Below are 19613 nucleotides of genomic sequence, written 5' to 3' on the forward strand. Positions count from 1 at the left end.
TAAATAGTATTTTTTTATTTTATTGTATTTATTTATCTATTCTTTAATTATTGATTTATTAACAGTTAAATACAGAACAATAATGTTTAATCCAGGGGTAATATAGTTATATACACAAAGAGTAGGAAAAAAACCCCAAAATAAATCATCAATAATAGGGTGACATCAGGTAAATTGGGCTACTTTTTGATAAATCACTTAGGAAACTAAGAAAAAGCACTGTGTGACACTGAATTATATTTGTGTAGTTAGTATTGACTATTTTTAATATTTTTTTTGTTGAAATGACATAATAAAATATAATTGTTCAAGTCCTATAGCTTTTGAAACATCGGCTGTCCAACATTTTTGAGATGAGCATTGTTCAGGTAAAATGAGCCACCCAAGCAAAACACAGTCATTTCTTCTTCTTTTTTTAAAGTTTAGTTTTGGGCTTTTAGGCCTTTAAGTGATAGGGCAGCTGTAGAGAGACCGAGAGACGGAATGACATGCAGCAAAGGACCACCAGAGGAATCGAACCGGGGCCAAGGACTATAGCCTTTGCATATGGGCACCTGCTCAATCTACTGAGCTAAACAATGCCCCCAAAACACTATCATTTATATATCAAAGGAGGTTAAATCTAAAGCAACTGGACTTAGTTATTTGTCCAGTTGCTTTCAATTTAACCTCCTTTGAGATACTATGACCTGGACAAATGAGAATATGCACAGGCTCATCAATAATATAGCTTACATATAAATAAAATACAAATTTGACCAAAATAGAGTTTGTTTTTAATGCCTTTTGGTTTTCCAGTCCATCAAGAGTGGTGTTATATAGCCTACTGATATAGTTTGTGCAAAAAGTGTTTGAAACTTGGTCGGTCTTTTTTTTTTTTTTTCTTGAGGTGAAATTAAAGCAGAAGTAAGTGATATATTTGTGTTAATATAAGTCTTAAATAGTTATATCTTCCGACAGCAATCACTTACATAGAGTGTTTGGTCTGAAACACGGGTCTCTCAGTCCCTCTGCTCTGCTCTGAGCCGAGGAGAAAACATTTATCGTATCCTACAGTTTTTATCCAATGAGGAGAGAGAACGGCATGCAGGGCTGTGTGTGCAGCCAAGGAACGCCGTGAATGTGGCGACGTAGGGACGAGGACTGTTATGGTGCGTTCATGGAAACTCGTATTTTTCCGACCGTGAAGTGGTACCAGTTCGATCTGGTACGAGTTCACCGGTCGGAAGTTACGAGTGGCCGTTATAGTGACTTTCACCGGTAAAACAGGTCGGAAAAACACGAGTGGGTTGCCTGGAACGCTACAAAGTCGTAAGTTGTGACTTGAAGCTGTAATTTACGATTTTAAAAGCCTGCCTGGAACGCAGCATTAGCGAAAACGACCGGACCACTTACTTCTGCTTTAAAAATCACTAGTGTTATAGTATCTATTATGCGAAGAGAAAGGTCAGAGTTGAAAAACTAAGAATATCAGGTGGTATCGGTGTAAACGCCTACTGTAAACGTTTTATATTAATAGCACCCAGAAGCCCCCGCATTCCCACAGCTTCCCTTAATTGGCTCTACAAGCTTGTTCCCACTTCTATCACATGCAGAGTTTGGAGGTCACCCGTGAATTGGCAAGTGTAATTGAGGAAAATACAAGGGGGGGCAGTCAGAGAATCCGATGTGGAAGGAGGTCCGACAGCCCTGTTTAACTTACAGTAGATTTGGTGAAGTGTGTAGAGGTGAGTCCTCTGCTCAGATCATGAAGAGGGTATGGCAAACACCTGCCATGAAAAGGGGTATTGACCTTGAGCCAGAAGTATTACATGAATACAGTGACCTGTACAATGTGAACATCTATCCTTCTGGATTTCTTGTCCATCCCGATGCGTCTCACCTCGGTGCCAGCCCTGATGCCAAGGTGTACGATCCAACTGAAGTCAAATATCCAAATGTAGACAACATAACAGAGGTGACACATGTTAAGTTTGTTGGTGGCAATACTAAAAAACAACAACAACACAAGTATTTCTGGCAAGTACAAGGCCAGCTGGCCATAACTGGTTTACCATGGTGTGATTTCATAACAACAAAAAATGACCTTACAGTTGAGAGAATTTGGCTTGATGAATCCCTGATTGCTGAAATGAAGGCTAAACTTGATCTATTTCACTTTAACACATACATGGACACATACCTCCAGAAATTCAAATAAATGTAGCCAACAAGTGTGATGGTAGAGTCTTTCTTTGGTTTTTAATTCATGATTTGAAGAAGGCATACACACACACAAACACGTTAATTCATGGAATAACTTTGTAACTTTCACTAAATCATATTACTAGTTATTGTCATTAATGTAATTTTTACTAAATCATATTACTGCTACTACTTACCAAATTGTGCGATGGTGGTATAGTGGTGGTGAACATAGCTGCCTTCCAAGCAGTTGACTATCTATCTATCTAAAAAAACAAAAAAACAAATTTCCCAGCTTGGGTTCAATTAAGTATATCTATCTGTTGTAAAAAATACAATTCATTTGTAAAATATATGTGAAGTACTTAAACTCTATGTATGTATGTATGTATGTATGTATGTATGTATGTATGTATGTATGTATGTATGTATGTATGTATGTATGTATGTATGTATGTATGTATGTATATGGACGCAATTAGGAGCTGTGTATGATACTGATAAAAAAACCGAACTAAACTGTAAAATGTGTAAACATAACAAAATCATTATTGAACATTCAATAAACACTTGTTTAATGTTCAAATCTAATGTTCTTGTGCTTCTTACTAATGTTTCACACATCACCCTTCATAAGGGACCTTGATAGTTGGACATTAAACAACAAGTTGCCCACAGCTGGTTGACAGAGCCCGAGAGGGTCAAAGGAACGGTTGTGTCCCAGATGTGATACTCATTCACCCTTCTGATGGCCCGCTCCACCAAGACCCTTAGTCGGGCGATGCTCTGGGTTTTTTCGGCGTCCTCTCTGCTGAACCCGGTGCCTGTTATGAGGGTCGCCCCAACTTCAGACAGCATCTGGTCGCTGACAAAGCCATTGTCAGCCACGCATGCATCTCCAGGCTCAAGGAGGCTGAGGATCCCTGACTGCCGTGTGATTTCCCTGTCTGATATTGAGCCAGTGAACAGCTTTGAGATGAAGGTAATTACACCACATGGGGAAACGCCAATCAGACCTTTGAAGGTGTTGGTGGTGGTGAGTGATGATGATGGTGCTTCACATCCGATCTCTGTACAGTCCAGAACCACTCGCACATTTGGACAGCACTGTGCAAGCTTTGGTGGCATTGTTGCTTGCACCTGTTCCCTCTCCATCCAAATTGGCACTGACCCCAAAAGAATGTATAGATAATTTGCCCATGTGATGATAACTCTGCTCACTGTAGGGGGACTGACGCCAAAGATGTCAGCAATCATTTTCTCCTTCAAACCAACGGCAACTCGACAGCAGTAGAGAAAGAGTTGATCCACAAGTGTCAGCTTACTGTTAACGCTCATCGGTTTCTCTGGTGCCATCATGGCTTCATCACTGGTCCTCTGGGCTCTGCTCCAATACACTCGCCTGGAAGCTGAGGGGGCGACGGATTCCCAAAACGACCAAAACACTTTCTCAGACGGAAACCGGGTGTAGAATCTGAACTCCTCGTCGGTCGCACAGTACCTGAGTGCAAGAACAACTCTGTCATTTGCAACTTGTTCTAAATGCAGATAAAACACAACTTATGTTTTTCACTAATTCTAAATCAGCAAGATCAAGTCAGTCTGTCATTGTCACCAGTAATGGTCAAGAAAATGAACTTGTGTCTACTTTTAAATATCTGGGGTTTTTGATTGATGACCACTTGTCTTTTAAGGCACATATTCAGTATACTGTAAAGAAGCTGAAGCTTTTACTTGGATTTTATTTTAGAAATAAGTCTTGCTTTTCTTTTAATTCAATTTTAATTTATTTAAAAGGGACAATGTACAGTTAAAACATAAATGTTGCCATTTGATGCACTATACCAGATTATAGCTTTAAGCTAATTTGCATCTGTAGTCCCTTGGCAGGTCACAAAAATACAACACAGTAACAAGACAGATTAAACAGTATACAGGGATAAAACACCACAGCAACATGGCTACACACGTCTGCGTGCAACTCCCCCCACCTCCCTCATCCCACCCACGCCCACACCCACACACACAAAAGGAAGTCTAAGGACCAAATTAGTGGTTGCAGAGCTGAGCAGCTTTTAACAGATTTTTTAGGTTAGATTTGAAAACTCTGAGAGAGCTACTGCTCCTTACGGCGTCAGGTAAGGTATTCCACTGGTTTGTGGCTCTTACAGAAAAAGCAGATTGCCCCGCTACAGTGCGGCGAAATGGTATGGTACAATCTCGTATGGAGGATATTCTAGTGGATCTGATGGAATTTGACGAGCGAGCGTGGACAAAAACACATAATGGCTGTGGGGCCAAACCATTTAAAATTTTATAGACCATACACAAATTGGCGAATAACCTAAAATTCTCAAAGCTCAATAACTCATGTTTCTCAAGTATCCTACAATGATGATAACGAATTGGCTTTTTGTCCAGTGTTTTTAAAGTTTGTTTGTATAAAGACTCCAGAGGTCTCAAAGTAGATTCACCAGCCTGCCCCCAGCAGGTGATACAATATGACATGCGGGACAGAATCATGGCGTGCATAAATATCTTGGCTGCATCCAGAGAGAGACAATTTCTGATGTGTTTAAAATTAACTAAATTGCATTTTATGGTTTTAACCATTTTTTTTGACATGTTTCTTAAAATTTAAATTTGGATCCAGAAACACGCCAAGATATTTAAATTCAGTAACTATATCAATTTGTTCACCTTTAATGAGAATCTCAACATCAGGGATTTGTACCATGGTTTTAGAAAAAAACATACATTTTGTTTTGTTTACATTTAAACTCAAACATGATTGATCAAGCCAAAGAGTGATTCTCTCCAGTGCAGTTGTTAACTTAGCAGCTGCTAAGTCAGCTGTTTTAGCATGTACATGAACAACAGTGTCATCTGCGTACATCTGCAGATCGACATTTAGGGTGAAACAGAAACTGGTGGAGTCGACCTTTCTTCCGATTATTGATTACGGTGATGTGTTATATATGAATGCCTCCATTCAATGCCTCCACATGTTGGATAGTGTGTATCATGGTGCTCTTAGGTTTATTACAAACTGTGGAGCTCTAACTCATCATTGTGTCTTGTACAGTAAAGTAAATTGGCCATCTTTATATGTGCGCAGGCTCGGCCATTGGTATGTGCTGATTTACAAGGCCATTCTTGAGATGATTCCATCTTATTTATCATCCCTTCTAATCTTGACTAACAGGGCCTACAGTCTCCGCTCTCAGGACTTTTTGTCATTTTACTGTTCCTAAGGTGAGAACAGAAATGGGGAAGAAAGCTTTTAGATTATCTGCTCCGAGTACATGGAACAGTTTGCAGTCAGAGCTTAAACTCCAAAGTCTGGTGTCTCTGAATGTATTCAAGTCCATGATAAATTCCATCACATCCAGGCTTCAGGAGTGCAAATGTTTGACTAATCTTGTAAATTATTTTAACTAATTTTAAAAATTCAATTTTGTTTTTTGTTTTGTTTGTTCGTTTGTTTTATGTTTTTAATTAAAGCAGAAGTAAGTGATATATTTGTGTTAATATAAGTCTTAAATAGTTATATCTTCCGACAGCAATCACTTACGTAAAGTGTTTGGACCGAAACACGGGTCTCTCAGTCCCTCTGCTCTGCTCTGAGCCGAGGAGAAAACTTTTCTCGTATCCTACAGTTTTTATCCAATGAGGAGAGAGAACGGCATGCAGGGCTGTGTGTGCAGCCAAGGGATGCGCGTGAATGTGGTGACGTAGGGACGAGGACTGTTATGGTGCGTTCAAGGAAACTCGTAACTCGTGTTTTTCCGACCTGTGAAGTCGTACCAGTTCGATCTGGTACGAGTTCACCGGTCGGAAGTTACGAGTGGCCGTTATAGTGACTTTCACAGGTAAAACAGGTCGGAAAAACACGAGTGGGTTGCCTGAAACGCTACAAGGTCCTAAGTTGTGACTTGAAGCTGTAATTTACGGTTTCAAAAGCCTGTCTGGAACGCAGCATTAGCCAAAACGACCGGATCGCTTACTTCTGCTTTAATGTGACTATGTGTTGAAACTATGTGCTGTCATTCTTGGCCAGGTCTCTCTTGCAAAAGAGATCTTGGATCTCAATGGGACAAACCTGGTTAAATAAATAAAAAAAAAGAAAAAAAAAGTACCTGTTGATGTGAGGTGCACATCTCCTGACCTTAGCTTCCAGATGATGCCTGAAGGTTTCGGCAGCAGTAGCAGCAGCATCAGCAGCATCCACAACACCTGGTGCAGAGTCGCGGCCGTAGTTGTAATCTGTGGCTGGTTCTCGATCGTCTTTCACGGTCTCGGTAGGCTGTTCGTCCTCCCCCTCCTCCTCCTCCTCCTCCTCCTCCTCCTCCTCCACAACTGAGCCGCTAGCACTAGCCTCAGCCTCTTTGCACGAATCCACACTTGCTCCAACAAGGCGTCCAACAACATTATCCCGTTCACGAACTAACTGGCGATAAATCTGCTTCTTCCCCCATCTGTTCCAAGGAAACTGGGTGGGTGTAGCACCGGTTTTTAGCCTCCTCAGTCCACTTTTCGAGATGTATTTGCTGTCCTCGTCAAAGTGTAGACTACAAACAAACGTGCTACCCCGGAGAATATTAAAATTAGGCCCCTCAGCTCTCCTTATCGACCTTACCCAAGACTTGCGGAGGAGTTCGTCTTTTGGGAAATCGTGAAAACTAAGGTACGGCTGTCTTTGTTTCGATGTTGAGCAGCCCGGCACACTACAATAACACCGGCGAGTGGAGGCGGCCATAGCTTATCCTGTAACCAGGGTGACTATCGGAAGTGGGTGTACACTGCTCCAGACTGCTCCAAAGACGGTTTATAAACCCCGCATGAATGACGAGTCAGCTTCCACATGCCACGTGGGCTTCTGCACAGCCACGCCCCTTTAGGGAGACGAGAGGCAGCCTTGAGTTGACTCCAATGGGAAAATTGAACGTGAACACAGATTATGGCCGATCCTTTCGCCCCACAGTCACTGAAGTAAAAATTTGAACTCATTTTCCACAAGCCACATCTCTTCTGAACATTTTGACACAAAAATGGCAATTTTCAGACGGACACATCGGGAGAAAAGAACTTTGTTCACGACCTGTCTCTGTCTCAACAACACACTCTCGCGAGATTTGGCACAGATCTCCTAGGCAACTCAGACAAACGGCCGCGAACTCCCGTGAAAATTAGATATTATATCAAAGATATTCAATAAAAAGTTTATAAACCGTCTTTGATTATATCATATTATATTATATTATTTACCAATTTACCGCTGCAAATCAGCAAATAATAATTGTTTTGATTGATCAATTATTTGTGTTTTACATTCAAACCTCTTGTTTGTAAAAGTCTGAACTCCATATTCACTAGAAACATGGTTGAAGTCTGTGGGAGCCTCCTTTCATAGTAAGACAGACAGACTATTATCAGCTGTCAAGATGTTGCCCACACATAAATAAACTACAAATCATTTAAATGTGAGTTTTTTCATTTTTCCTCAGAAAAAATTCAATTGCAGGAGTTCAAGACTTGTTTTATGTGCTCTTGGAGTTTGGATTTGGAGTTGTTGAAAAGGCATCGCTCTCAAAGTAACTCAATGGTGCCATCTGCTGGGTTAACACGGTTAACACATATTTGAATGTAATGATAAGGACCGGAATTTATGGGCATCTATTATATTTTAAAATATAGGCTGCTGGAGATTTATTTTAGTGTTTGACAAATTGAAAATTAAAAATGAACTAAAGCAAATTAAAAGTATATGTAAACAAAGGTGAAAACAAGTAAGTATTGCTGGGCACATACTTGATATAGCCTAATATTATTAATAGATGCAATACAAATGCAAGATTGTTGCTATTAAACACTTCTAATAATGAATATAGTTCAGTTGTTAAATTATGAAGCCCATGTGTTGCCCCATGTTCAAGAAAGTTGGAGATTTTTAAAAAATTATAAAAAAAAAAAAAAAAAAAAAAAAAAAACCGTCAGCCCCTGCGACACCGCCCAGGTGACCCCATTAGCATTACGTGACTCCATTAGCATGATGTGACCGTGAGCTCGACTCGATACGGTCGTAAATAACACAACTGTTTGTGAACTTGTTTTTGGATAATATTTCTGGATTAAGAGCGGCTTTCGGTGAGTCATTGTATTTTATTTTGTCATTTATTTGCATGAATTTGTCATGAAACTTGCCTCTAACGTCTACGACTGTTTCTGTCGGTCGGTAGCGAGCCTCGTTAAACGAGCTAATTTACCTGAAAGTAAGTTAGTTAGCTGAGCTAGCTTCAACAAACTTTTTTTCGGTTGACGTCTCAGGACCAGTAGCTGCCGTTAGTAAGTTTATTACTAACTATTCCCGTAATCTGCCGTGAAACATTTGTCAAAACCAAACTTTTATTACAGAAGTTTTTTTTTTTCGTTGGGTCGCGTTAGCTAACATTTCGCCTGCTAATTAGCTAATGATGGAGCTGGTTTTAGCCGCCGTCGGTCGGTGGCTAAGAGCTGGTGTCACCTCGGCTACAAACCACTGAAAAATTAACCGTTTATGTTATCCTAGGTTGGAAGTGGCAAACTAAATGAAAAGCATTTAAATTGTTGTTGTTTATGTTAATTCAGCTTGTCCTATTACTAGCCTCATTTTCCTGAGGTGAGGCTGGAGCACTTTCAGGTGTGTCGTTGTAAAACCTTCATACTCCTTCAGCTGCGTAGGCTGAATTGAAAGCGGCGTGTATGTAAATTACGCCAAAACTAACTGAATGACATGGAGAGTAATGCAAACGAACTGCTTAGTAGCTCCTGAGAAATTCATAGCATCATTTGTGCACAGTGTTGATATGATACTTACATTCTGGCTCGGTTAAGTCCGTGTATGTGGATCCACACGCAGTAAAACAGTCAGTTTTATAATGTTAACGTTACACCACTTGATTTGTTTGAAGTATGCGATTGAAAGATATCGGTGGAAAACTGAATTAAGAGCCCACAAATTTAAAAAAAAAAACCTGGTATAGTTCCTCCCTCTCCTACATTACACGAGCTTTAATATTATTTTTGGATGAAAAACGTACTGGTTTAGTTGTGAAATCATTAGTAGACCCTGCCTGTTAACTTGGCCTTGCTTGTTTGAGAAACACGTCGCACTGATCCGGTCCGAGGACTGGTTTGTGGCGAAGTACAATAGACTTGTGCTAAAATATTCCTGAATTTCCTTTTGAAGAGTAACAACCTGTCCATTAATGTCCATAAGGCTCTCAGATGTATTTTTAATAAATGTCTATCACTCTATTCTTTTAAAATAGACGTTCAGTTTAGATGAGTGAGTTGATGTTTGTGACGTTTTTGATTCCTACTGGAGCAGAGCGTGTCACGTGACCAGGAAGTAGCGTCTCTCTCCACGTGTTGCAATGTTTATATCGTTAAAATAACACATTTGTAGCGGTTTTCTGTTAGTTTAATCCACAGTTATGTGTGCAGAGTTTTATTTTAATCCCATTGAGTGATGTTGTAAATGGAACATAATTCAACCCGTCAGTGAGCGGGACTACGCCGAGAACCAGGCTGTTGCCTCCGACAGTTTACCGGTATCGCTTCTCGGCCTTTTGGCTAAGATCAAGTGTAGTATCTGTTCTTATCAGTTTAATATCTGATACGTCCCCTACCCGGGGACCATATATTAAATTGATTTTTGGAACAGGGAGATGGAATAGGGGCTTGCTCCGTCCACTCCACGCATCGACCTGGTATTGCAGTACCTCCAGGAACGGTGCACCCCCCTCTCAATGTGAAAAAAAAAAGATCTGAAAAAATATGCAGTTACGAGTAACATTTCTGATCATTATGAACAGTAGCAGAGTAAGAATTTGTTATTTAACGTCGTATGTCTTATAAATGCCCATCACTAGGTTCTTTTTAAATAGACGTTCAGTTTAGATGAGTGAGTTGATGGCGGTGACGTTCTTGATTTATATTGGCGGAGAGCTGGTCACATGACCAGGAAGTAGCGTCTCTCTGCACGTGTTGCAATGTTTATATCGTTAAAATATCACATTTGTACCTGTTTTCTGTTGGTTTAATCCGCAGTTATTTGTGCAGAGTTTTATTTCAGTCCCATTGAGTGATGTTGTAACTAGAAAATAATTAAACCCGTCAGTGAGCGGGACTACGCTGAGATCCAGGCTGTTGCCTCCGACAGTTTACAGGCATCGCTTCTCGGCCTTTTGGCTAAGATCAAGTGTAGTATCTGTTCTTATCAGTTTAATATCTGATACGTCCCCTACCCGGGGACCATATATTAAATTGATTTTTGGAACAGGGAGATGGAATAGGGGCTTGCTCCGTCCACTCCACGCATCGACCTGGTATTGCAGTACCTCCAGGAACGGTGCACCCCCCTCTCAATGTGAAAAAAAATACAATCTCTGATAGAGAAACCAATTTGAAGACATCTCTGAGTGATGATGAAATTGCTATATTATATCCTTCTAACATACCCTTAGAATAAACACAACTCTCTGTAGGTTTTGTGAGTTGGTGTCTGCAGTATATTCAGTTATTTTATTTAAAAGAGAGCATGTGAGTGTTAACTGTCTGTGACATGTCCTTAGCTTATTCACTTCACCTCACTCTTTGGTGAATTGATTTTTTTTGTGGTGCCTCTCATCCCAGTTTTGATGGCATAATACTTAATAAGAGTGACTTGCATGTTATTGTGTAAATGTGTCAAAGCGAGACAGGTAGAAAAGAAATAAGTATTGGGTATAGTACAGTACTTTCTTCTCCAATATGGCAGTGGTATTTAGCTTTATTGAACATGGAAATTAAATGACTTTTTTTTTTGTCTGATTTGTTCCCTCAGCTCATTCTCCATCATTGAAAATCCACTCTGCACAATTGTGGCTACTGCTGCTGCCTCCCAGTCTGCTTTCCCATTATGAAGCAAAACAAAGGTAAATACATGTACAATTTTTATGCCATTATCTTTGTTGTGAGTTGCATACAGAGAAGTATTTGTGACATGGTGCTGTTGCCACTATTGCCCAATAGGTGGCAGTAGTAGGAAAGTCACTTACCCACTGCCAGCAAACAAAGAACCAGGAAGTGGTTGTAAAATAGGAGGGAGAATGTACTTGAAGAGTTTATTACACTTTTCTTTGAATTGTAAACGTGGATCAAACACAGTTTTTTACATTTTGCTATAGCTTTAGCTGAAGTGAACTTGCAGTTGGACTCTTTTTCATTTTTAGATGGCAAATAAGATGAAATTAATGGTTTTAGGACAGCCTTTGCTGTGTAAACACTGCAATGCATGATGGGTAATATAGACACACGGTCTCAAATAAAATGTATATGAATCAATAGTATTTGTCAGCCTTTATGCCAAAAAGTATTGTACATAATGAATAACTGTAGATTTACAGTCCCCTGTTGCCCCTTGTTCTGGTAATGTGTAGTTTGTCTGCACCATGGGTCAGTGTGGTTTGTCAGTGAGTGACTCCCCCGTCTGTGACCTGTACAACTCATACTTACCTGGCAGGGGAGATACCATGATCAAGAAGGTGGTTCACCCAGGGCGAGGCTCAGCCATTGCACTCCGGTTGTGCTGACCCCTGCGAGCGGGGGTGCACCGCACGGGAGTGAAAGCGAGGGGGGTGCCGATAGGGCGAAAGAGTCTACAACAGGTGTGGGAGGTGAGTGGGGGAGGCGATTGCGCCAGGTGTGGGAGTCGTGTTGCATAATGAGCAGCACGAGGCAGAACTGCACCCACTAGAGGACAAAGAGGTTTCTTCAGGGAATGATGACTGTGGGAATGTTGTGTGCTGAGGGAAATGGGGAGGGGAGGGGAGGGAAAGTTCTTCTGTGCACCGGAGGCCCTCGCTCTCTGCTTTGCAGAAGGCCCGAAGCCGAAGCCCTCGAAGAGCGCCTCGACACTCGCCGCCGGGTAAATGTCTTGCTGGGTTAGGGTTAGTTAATGTGTTGAGATGATGATGATGAATAAATAAGGAGCCACTTCTTTGTGGCAAGACAGAAACTGCAATAGTTTTTGTTGATTTTCAGTACATTTTAGCATCACAGGATGTTAAGGAGTCCCTGATGTGAGGGAGTTTATGAGGTTGAATTTTGAGACCATGGGCCAGACCTTTTTTTTTTTTTTTTTGATGTGTTACATATTTCTTACTACGCAGACTATACTCACTTGCTGGTGAGGATGGCGGGGAACATGGCTCGGTGAGCCTCACTGAGCTTGGACAGCTTGTTTTCAAAACATTAAACCTTGATTTTCTCTACTTTCAGTTCCTTCCAGGGAGCCAACTCTGCTCTCCAGCCATGTGCTCTCCTAACAAAGACTGTTGGAGTAATTACAACTATACTTAACCTTTAAAAAACATCCCTAAAGTTACATTTTGTGGCGTGTGGTGGAAATGACTGAGACCTCAAGGGACAGGTGTTCTTTTTATCAAAAAAGACATAAAACACTAATATATCTTACAATACATGATACATTTCATTAAAATAGGGATTTATGTACCACTTGTCTCTAAAGTTACTATTAGATCACAATTAAATTCAACATTAAGAGGGATTGAATGTCACAAATCTGGGCCAGGGACAATGGGAATATAGTTAAAACAATACATATAAACCTATGATTTATATAGTAAAATTAATAAGTTATCTATAATTAATTTTTTCAAAGTTCCTCTTGATGTCATGTAAGTGTGCCAAAAATAAAAAACAAGAAATGTGTTTCAGTTTTTGTTATATCTGCCAGGGACACAAATTTGCCTGTAGTTGAAGAATGACCAGACAGAGTGTACACAGGCCAGATAAGTACAGAGAGTCCAGTGACTGTCCAGAAAGTAGTTAGGAGCATGTTTGTGGTGATTTGTAGTCGATAAATCTGATATAAATCACTTCCTGCAGATTATGTAGAGATCATGTAGGCCTACCTACATGATTTGTGACTCGTGGTGCGGACAGGGGGCAGTAAATCTACAATAACACAAATACTATTCTTCAGTATATATTATTATTTTATTCGAATATCCATCAACAGGGTATATACAGGAATCTTGAACTTGTTGACCAAGCAGCGACCAAGTCACCTCCCGTCTTGGTCCACCTCACCATCACCTCCATTTCCTCGTTCGTATAGTGGACAGTATCTCCGCCTGTCACACCGCATGCATGCGCAGGTTCACGCCGGGAGGGGGGGGGGGGTATGGAGGAGAGCCGAAAGGAGTGAGCCTCCTCTCTTCCCGACGCCTGGTGTTAAAATACATCACACACTAAGGTTAGAACAACATCTATGCTGATAGCGTAGCATAAAAGTACACCTGGATGTGCATTTACAGGCGCCATCGATGAGGTGTGGGCAAGCGACACCCAGAGTGCATCCACAAGCTGTGACCTGTACAACTCATACTTACCTGGCAGGGGAGATACCATGATCAAGAAGGTGGTTCACCCAGGGCGAGGCTCAGCCATTGCACACCGGCTGTGCTGACCCCTGCGAATTCCCCAAATGTGGGAATCTCGACTGCATAATTTCTGGTAGTGGGGGACTGCGTTCGCGCTCTCCCCTGATAAAATGTGAAAAATAAAAAACATCCTGAACTGATTAGACAATAACAGTTAACTCCTGTAGAGGGACTATGACACATCAGTGTATTTAATTCCATTTTGGATGTTGTTGTGCTGTTGCTCTTGGTTTGCTGTAACAATACAGATGTGGACGATGACTGTCATTAAATGAAGAATCTGGTAATCTCATTGATTTAAGTTTAGTGATGCCCCTTCTTATAGGTGTTTTTGAACTCTCCTGGATGTGGCAGTTCACAGCAAATGAATGAAGTATTTGCTGAGTTAATATCAGTTATTCTGTGGTTGTTGAATTGAATATCAAGGATGTGTTGAATGGTGCAGTTAGCTCTTTTCTCCACCAGAGACCCCTCAGAGAAAAAGGCAAAAACACCTCTGGAAAGGAGCAGAGGGTTTTTTGCTTCTTTCCCATTGGAGGAGAGTGTGTCACAATACCAGAAAGTTGTGTCTCACTCCATGTTTCTATTGTTAAAATAACACATTTATGCAGGGCTTGACGCTAAGCTTTTTTCCAAGTAGCACTGTGCTACCATGCTGAAAAATTTAGTAGCACACAACATTTTTTAGTAGCACAATAAAAATTTTGTAGTTTTGGTGAAAATATCATTTTCAAACAAATAAAGTAGATTTAGCCTATAATTCTAACCCTGTAGACTAATTTTTAATGTTTTAACTGGCTCTTTGCCTTAACAAAAATCAGGAAAGACAAACAATGCAAATATGTGTGAGAAAATAGAATATTTATTACAACCAATATTAGTTTTTAGTTTTACGCTGTATGTGTGTGCCTGTGGCCTGGGGGTGGGGGTATTGATGAGCAGTGAACCTATATTTCCCTCAGTATAAAAAGCTGAACATTACATACAGGGCTCTATACTACACTAAGATTTTTTAGGAGCACAATGAAAAATGTTGTAGCAGGCTGTTTAAGCCTTAAATAAGGCTGAGGGTCCAACATGACCCATTTTTACATTTGAGAACAGTAAAAACACCAAACATTTTTCCTCAACAACCTGTCACACAAGCAGCTCCATGTTGCCCCTGTGTGATGTTCAGGGACAGGTCAGACAGGGAGCTTTGAGGTTGAAGTTTATATGAATGTTGCACTGTGAGACTGTGACCACATGTCAGCTGTTCTCACCGCGACAAGCGGGTTTTTTTTTTTGATAGCTCCGCGGTAGCCTCGGAGGCCACGTACCACCTAAGGGCTTCCTTCACCTGGGGCAGAGCTCCGTGTGAAACAGTAGGAGAGACACAGCCCGAGACCGTGTACCGGAGGAAGAGGCAGGTCGAACGTGCACGGAAAAAAAGCGCTTCGCACCGAATGTGCGCTGCTACGGTGTCGCCTTGGCGTGCATGACGCGCGTCTACCTTGAAAGTAATGTGCGGAAAAGACGTTACATCTGAACGGCCCCGATGCACACAAGCTTTAATCAATGCGGCGGCCAAAATCACCAAACAGGCAGGGGGGGCGGGGCGGGGGGGATACTGCTCACGTTAAACAGCATGCAAAGCGGTGCATGCAGTTTCTGTCCGAGTCGCACTGATGCGACTGAATGCAATTTTTTATTCGCACGGGCTATTATCAACTCGCAAATGCGAGCAAAACTGTCGCACTGTCGAGCCCTGATTTATGGCAGTTTTCTGTTAGTTAATTCCCCAGCTCTGTGTGCAGAGTTTTATTTCAGTCCCATTGAGTGATGTTGTAACTGGAACATAATTTAACCCGTCAGTGAGCAGGACTACGCAGAGAACCAGCCTGTTGCCTCCGACAGTTTACTGGCATCGCTTCTCGGCCTTTTGGCTAAGATCAAGTGTAGTATCTGTTCTTATCAGTTTAATATCTGATACGTCCCCTACCCGGGGACCATATATTAAATTGATTTTTGGAACAGGGAGATGGAATAGGGGCTTGCTCCGTCCACTCCACGCATCGACCTGGTATTGCAGTACCTCCAGGAACGGTGCACCCCCCTCTCAATGTGGAAAAATAACTCTAATAGAGCAACAAATTAAACATGGCTTCTCTGACAATGCACTTGGTATTTTGTCATACTCCACTGTGCAAGCGTTGTTTCAAAAGCTTGGCATATCATTGTCGTTTCCCCTGGTTATCTGAATTATTTCTTCTTGTGAGTTGCATAAAGGAAACTTTAGATAAACAGTGTTGTTCCCAGTACAGGTCTATAGGTGGCAGCAGCAGGGAAGTCAGCTGCCCATCCCCCGTGAACAAAGACACATGACTCATGTGAGAGGGAAAATGTGGTTTGAAAGTTTCAGTGCTTTTCTTTAAATATAAATTGTAGATTAAAGGAACTCACTTGCTGTCTGCTTTTATCTTTGGCTCAGTTGAATCTCCAGTTGAATTGTTGCTCATAATAAGGATGTAAAACAGAAAAAGTAGATGACTCTAGGTCAGTCTTTGTTGTGTAAATACAGCAATGCATGATGGTCATCTTAGGCACCATGGGTCAGTGTGGTTTGTCAGTGAGTGACTCCCCCGTCTGTGACCTGTACAACTCATACTTACCTGGCAGGGGAGATACCATGATCAAGAAGGTGGTTCACCCAGGGCGAGGCTCAGCCATTGCACTCCGGTTGTGCTGACCCCTGCGAATTCCCCAAATGTGGGAATCTCGACTGCATAATTTCTGGTAGTGGGGGACTGCGTTCGCGCTCTCCCCTGATAAAATGTGAAAAATAAAAAACATCCTGAACTGATTAGACAATAACAGTTAACTCCTGTAGAGGGACTACGACACATCAGTGTATTTAACTCCATTTTGGATGTTGTTGTGCTGTTGCTCTTGGTTTGCTGTAACAATACAGATGTGGACGATGACTGTCATTAAATGAAGAATCTGGTAATCTCATTGATTTAAGTTTAGTGATGCCCCTTCTTATAGGTGTTTTTGAACTCTCCTGGATGTGGCAGTTCACAGCAAATGAAGTATTTGCTGAGTTAATATCAGTTATTCTGTGGTGGTTAAATTGAATATCAAGGATGTGTTGAATGGTGCAGTTAGCTCTTTTCTCCACCAGAGACCCCTCAGAGAAAAAGGCAAAAACACCTCTGGAAAGGAGCAGAGGGTTTTTTGCTTCTTTCCCATTGGAGGAGAGTGTGTCACAATACCAGAAAGTTGTGTCTCACTCCATGTTTCTATTGTTAAAATAACACATTTGTGGCAGTTTTCTGTTAGTTAATTCCCCAGCTCTGTGTGCAGAGTTTTATTTCAGTCCCATTGAGTGATGTTGTAACTGGAACATAATTCAACCCGTCAGTGAGTGGGACTACGCAGAGAACCAGCCTGTTGCCTCCGACAGTTTACTGGCATCGCTTCTCGGCCTTTTGGCTAAGATCAAGTGTAGTATCTGTTCTTATCAGTTTAATATCTGATACGTCCCCTACCCGGGGACCATATATTAAATTGATTTTTGGAACAGGGAGATGGAATAGGGGCTTGCTCCGTCCACTCCACGCATCGACCTGGTATTGCAGTACCTCCAGGAACGGTGCACCCCCCTCTCAATGTGGAAAAATAACTCTTATAAAGCAATAAATTAAACATGGCTTCTCTGACAATGCACTTGGTCTTTTGTCATACTCCACTGTGCAAGCGTTGTTTCAAAAGCTTGGCATATCATTGTCGTTTCCCCTGGTTATCTGAATTATTTCTTCTTGTGAGTTGCATAAAGGAAACTTTAGATAAACAGTGTTGTTCCCAGTACAGGTCTATAGGTGGCAGCAGCAGGGAAGTCAGCTGCCCATCCCCCGTGAACAAAGACACATGACTCATGTGAGAGGGAAAATGTGGTTTGAAAGTTTCAGTGCTTTTCTTTAAATATAAATTGTAGATTAAAGGAACTCACTTGCTGTCTGCTTTTATCTTTGGCTCAGTTGAATCTCCAGTTGAATTGTTGCTCATAATAAGGATGTAAAACAGAAAAAGTAGATGACTCTAGGTCAGTCTTTGTTGTGTAAATCCAGCAATGCATGATGGTCATCTTAGGCACCATGGGTCAGTGTGGTTTGTCAGTGAGTGACTCCCCCGTCTGTGACCTGTACAACTCATACTTACCTGGCAGGGGAGATACCATGATCAAGAAGGTGGTTCACCCAGGGCGAGGCTCAGCCATTGCACTCTGGTTGTGCTGACCCCTATTCGCAGACGTCCTGTCTACGGTAGTGCAATTGTCTATGGTGACTGTAGACAATTGCGCCGTGTGATTGGTCGAGCCGACCGTAGACTCCCAATCGCTGTACGATCTGACCGTAGACAGACCAGTCACGCGTCAGCACTAGGGGTGTCACGATTCTCCAAATCCTCGATTCGATTTGATTTTCGATCTTAGGGTCACGATTCGATTCGATTCTCGATTTTTTTTCTTTTTCTTACAGCACAGACGCCTATGCTATTTTCAGACTAGTCTAGTCTACGATCATTGGTTTTATTCATCAAATTTTGTACAGTAAATCTTATTTCAAAAGATGGGCTACATATAAGTGATGCAATTTCCATAATGTATCACATTAGGCACTAATGGTCACATTTAAATAATTTCTTTACAATATAAAGGTAACATGCCCCCAAAAATCATGATCCAGGGGCCAAAATTGCCCCCTAGGTTTTGAAACAAATATATTTATATCTGTACATTATCATAATTTTATTTTCATTAATTTACCGTTGTGTCTCATTATTCTCCTGATGTCGGCTTAATGTAAACGAGATTGCGCTGATACGGAGAGTCATGTGACAGACAGCGGGGCAGAGCTGCAGTGCAGCGCTGCCATAACCCGTTACGCAAATACCGCCATTTTTGACATCCCGCAATGCATTGTGGGTATGCACCGATGCACTCTGGGATTGAAAGCGTCCAAACAACACCGCAGCACCGTGCTCCGCGGCTTTGACAGACGGGCTACGGCCGCAATGGACACAGAAGTTAACTTTAGTAATATGACGGTTAGTCATAAATGTAAACGGAATCAAAATAAAACTAGTGAAACTAGTAAATCAACTTGGAGCACGAGCGTTTATAAGAACCAGGCGCATATTTGCAACAGGCTACTTATTTTTGCAATGACCAGCACCCATTATGCACAGAACAAGGAGGTCACTGCAGGAACACTGGAACAAAACTACTTTAACCCCCGACATATCTTTATTGACATCAGACAATAAATACGACAGCTTGTCTGTGTTACCACGACACAAGGAGCTGATCAGAGTAGGGGTGTCAACGTTTACAATTTTTTTTGTGTCTAACAAAGGCTTTTTATTTATTATTAATTTCAAACAATTCTTATGCTCAGCACAGAAAATCTATAATATAATCTCTGTTGTTGTTACTGTTCAAAAGAGTCAGAATAGAAGGAAGGGTCGGATCGAGAGCAGCATTCATTTACAAGTTTAATCTGCACCAATAGCCCACACCTTTTCTGAATAAATGTACGGCCACAGCTTAGGCTACCGGCTCTTCCCTTGGCTCAGTCATCGGACCGGGCACGACCGGACAGGTTCGGATCGAAAACATTTACTACCAGGGTTTTTTCTGAATTATAAATATTGCGTTTGTACGGAGGGAGAGATCAGCTGATCCGCTGCTGTTTACTTTCTCTCTGAGCGTCTCCGCCTGCAGATGTTCAGCTGAGGGAATACACTGCTCATCTGTTGAGCTGAGCGTCAGCAGCAAGTTGATAACCAGCTTCGTACCGTGTTAACTCGGACCGGGGCTTGAGGTTTTGTTAAGCTGGAACATGAACACAAAGCGGCTATGTTGAGCTTCCTTCGCAGAGTCGGTGTTGTTGTTGTTTT

The 19613-nt window shown here is 41.5% G+C and overlaps 1 long non-coding RNA gene, 6 other non-coding genes and 2 pseudogenes across 7 annotated transcripts in view; all 9 read left to right on the forward strand.

The window, feature by feature from the left end:
- Positions 1-8295: 8295 nt before the first annotated feature.
- Positions 8296-19613, forward strand: part of LOC146965292 (uncharacterized) — a 74705-nt gene continuing 63387 nt past the window's right edge. Inside the window, exons 1-2 of the long non-coding RNA XR_015034620.1 lie at positions 8296-8331; positions 11051-11141. This is a non-coding gene — a long non-coding RNA (uncharacterized LOC146965292). The remainder of the gene's footprint in view (positions 8332-11050; positions 11142-19613) is intronic.
- LOC146965293 (U2 spliceosomal RNA) lies at positions 9779-9969 on the forward strand. Its single transcript, XR_015034678.1, has one exon. It is a non-coding gene; the product is annotated as a U2 spliceosomal RNA (small nuclear RNA).
- On the forward strand, positions 10397-10587 carry LOC146965294 (U2 spliceosomal RNA). The gene has a single exon (XR_015034679.1). It is a non-coding gene; the product is annotated as a U2 spliceosomal RNA (small nuclear RNA).
- Positions 11714-11824, forward strand: LOC146965295 (U1 spliceosomal RNA; annotated as a pseudogene).
- LOC146965296 (U1 spliceosomal RNA) lies at positions 13615-13778 on the forward strand. Its single transcript, XR_015034688.1, has one exon. It is a non-coding gene; the product is annotated as a U1 spliceosomal RNA (small nuclear RNA).
- LOC146965297 (U2 spliceosomal RNA) lies at positions 15579-15769 on the forward strand. The gene has a single exon (XR_015034680.1). It is a non-coding gene; the product is annotated as a U2 spliceosomal RNA (small nuclear RNA).
- Positions 16317-16480, forward strand: LOC146965298 (U1 spliceosomal RNA). The gene has a single exon (XR_015034687.1). It is a non-coding gene; the product is annotated as a U1 spliceosomal RNA (small nuclear RNA).
- Positions 17128-17318, forward strand: LOC146965299 (U2 spliceosomal RNA). Its single transcript, XR_015034682.1, has one exon. It is a non-coding gene; the product is annotated as a U2 spliceosomal RNA (small nuclear RNA).
- On the forward strand, positions 17866-18014 carry LOC146965300 (U1 spliceosomal RNA; annotated as a pseudogene).

Source organism: Trachurus japonicus, chromosome 21 (assembly GCF_045865225.1).
Source record: "Trachurus japonicus isolate A0001 chromosome 21, Traja_1.0".
In the NCBI taxonomy this organism is placed as follows: domain Eukaryota; kingdom Metazoa; phylum Chordata; class Actinopteri; order Carangiformes; family Carangidae; genus Trachurus; species Trachurus japonicus.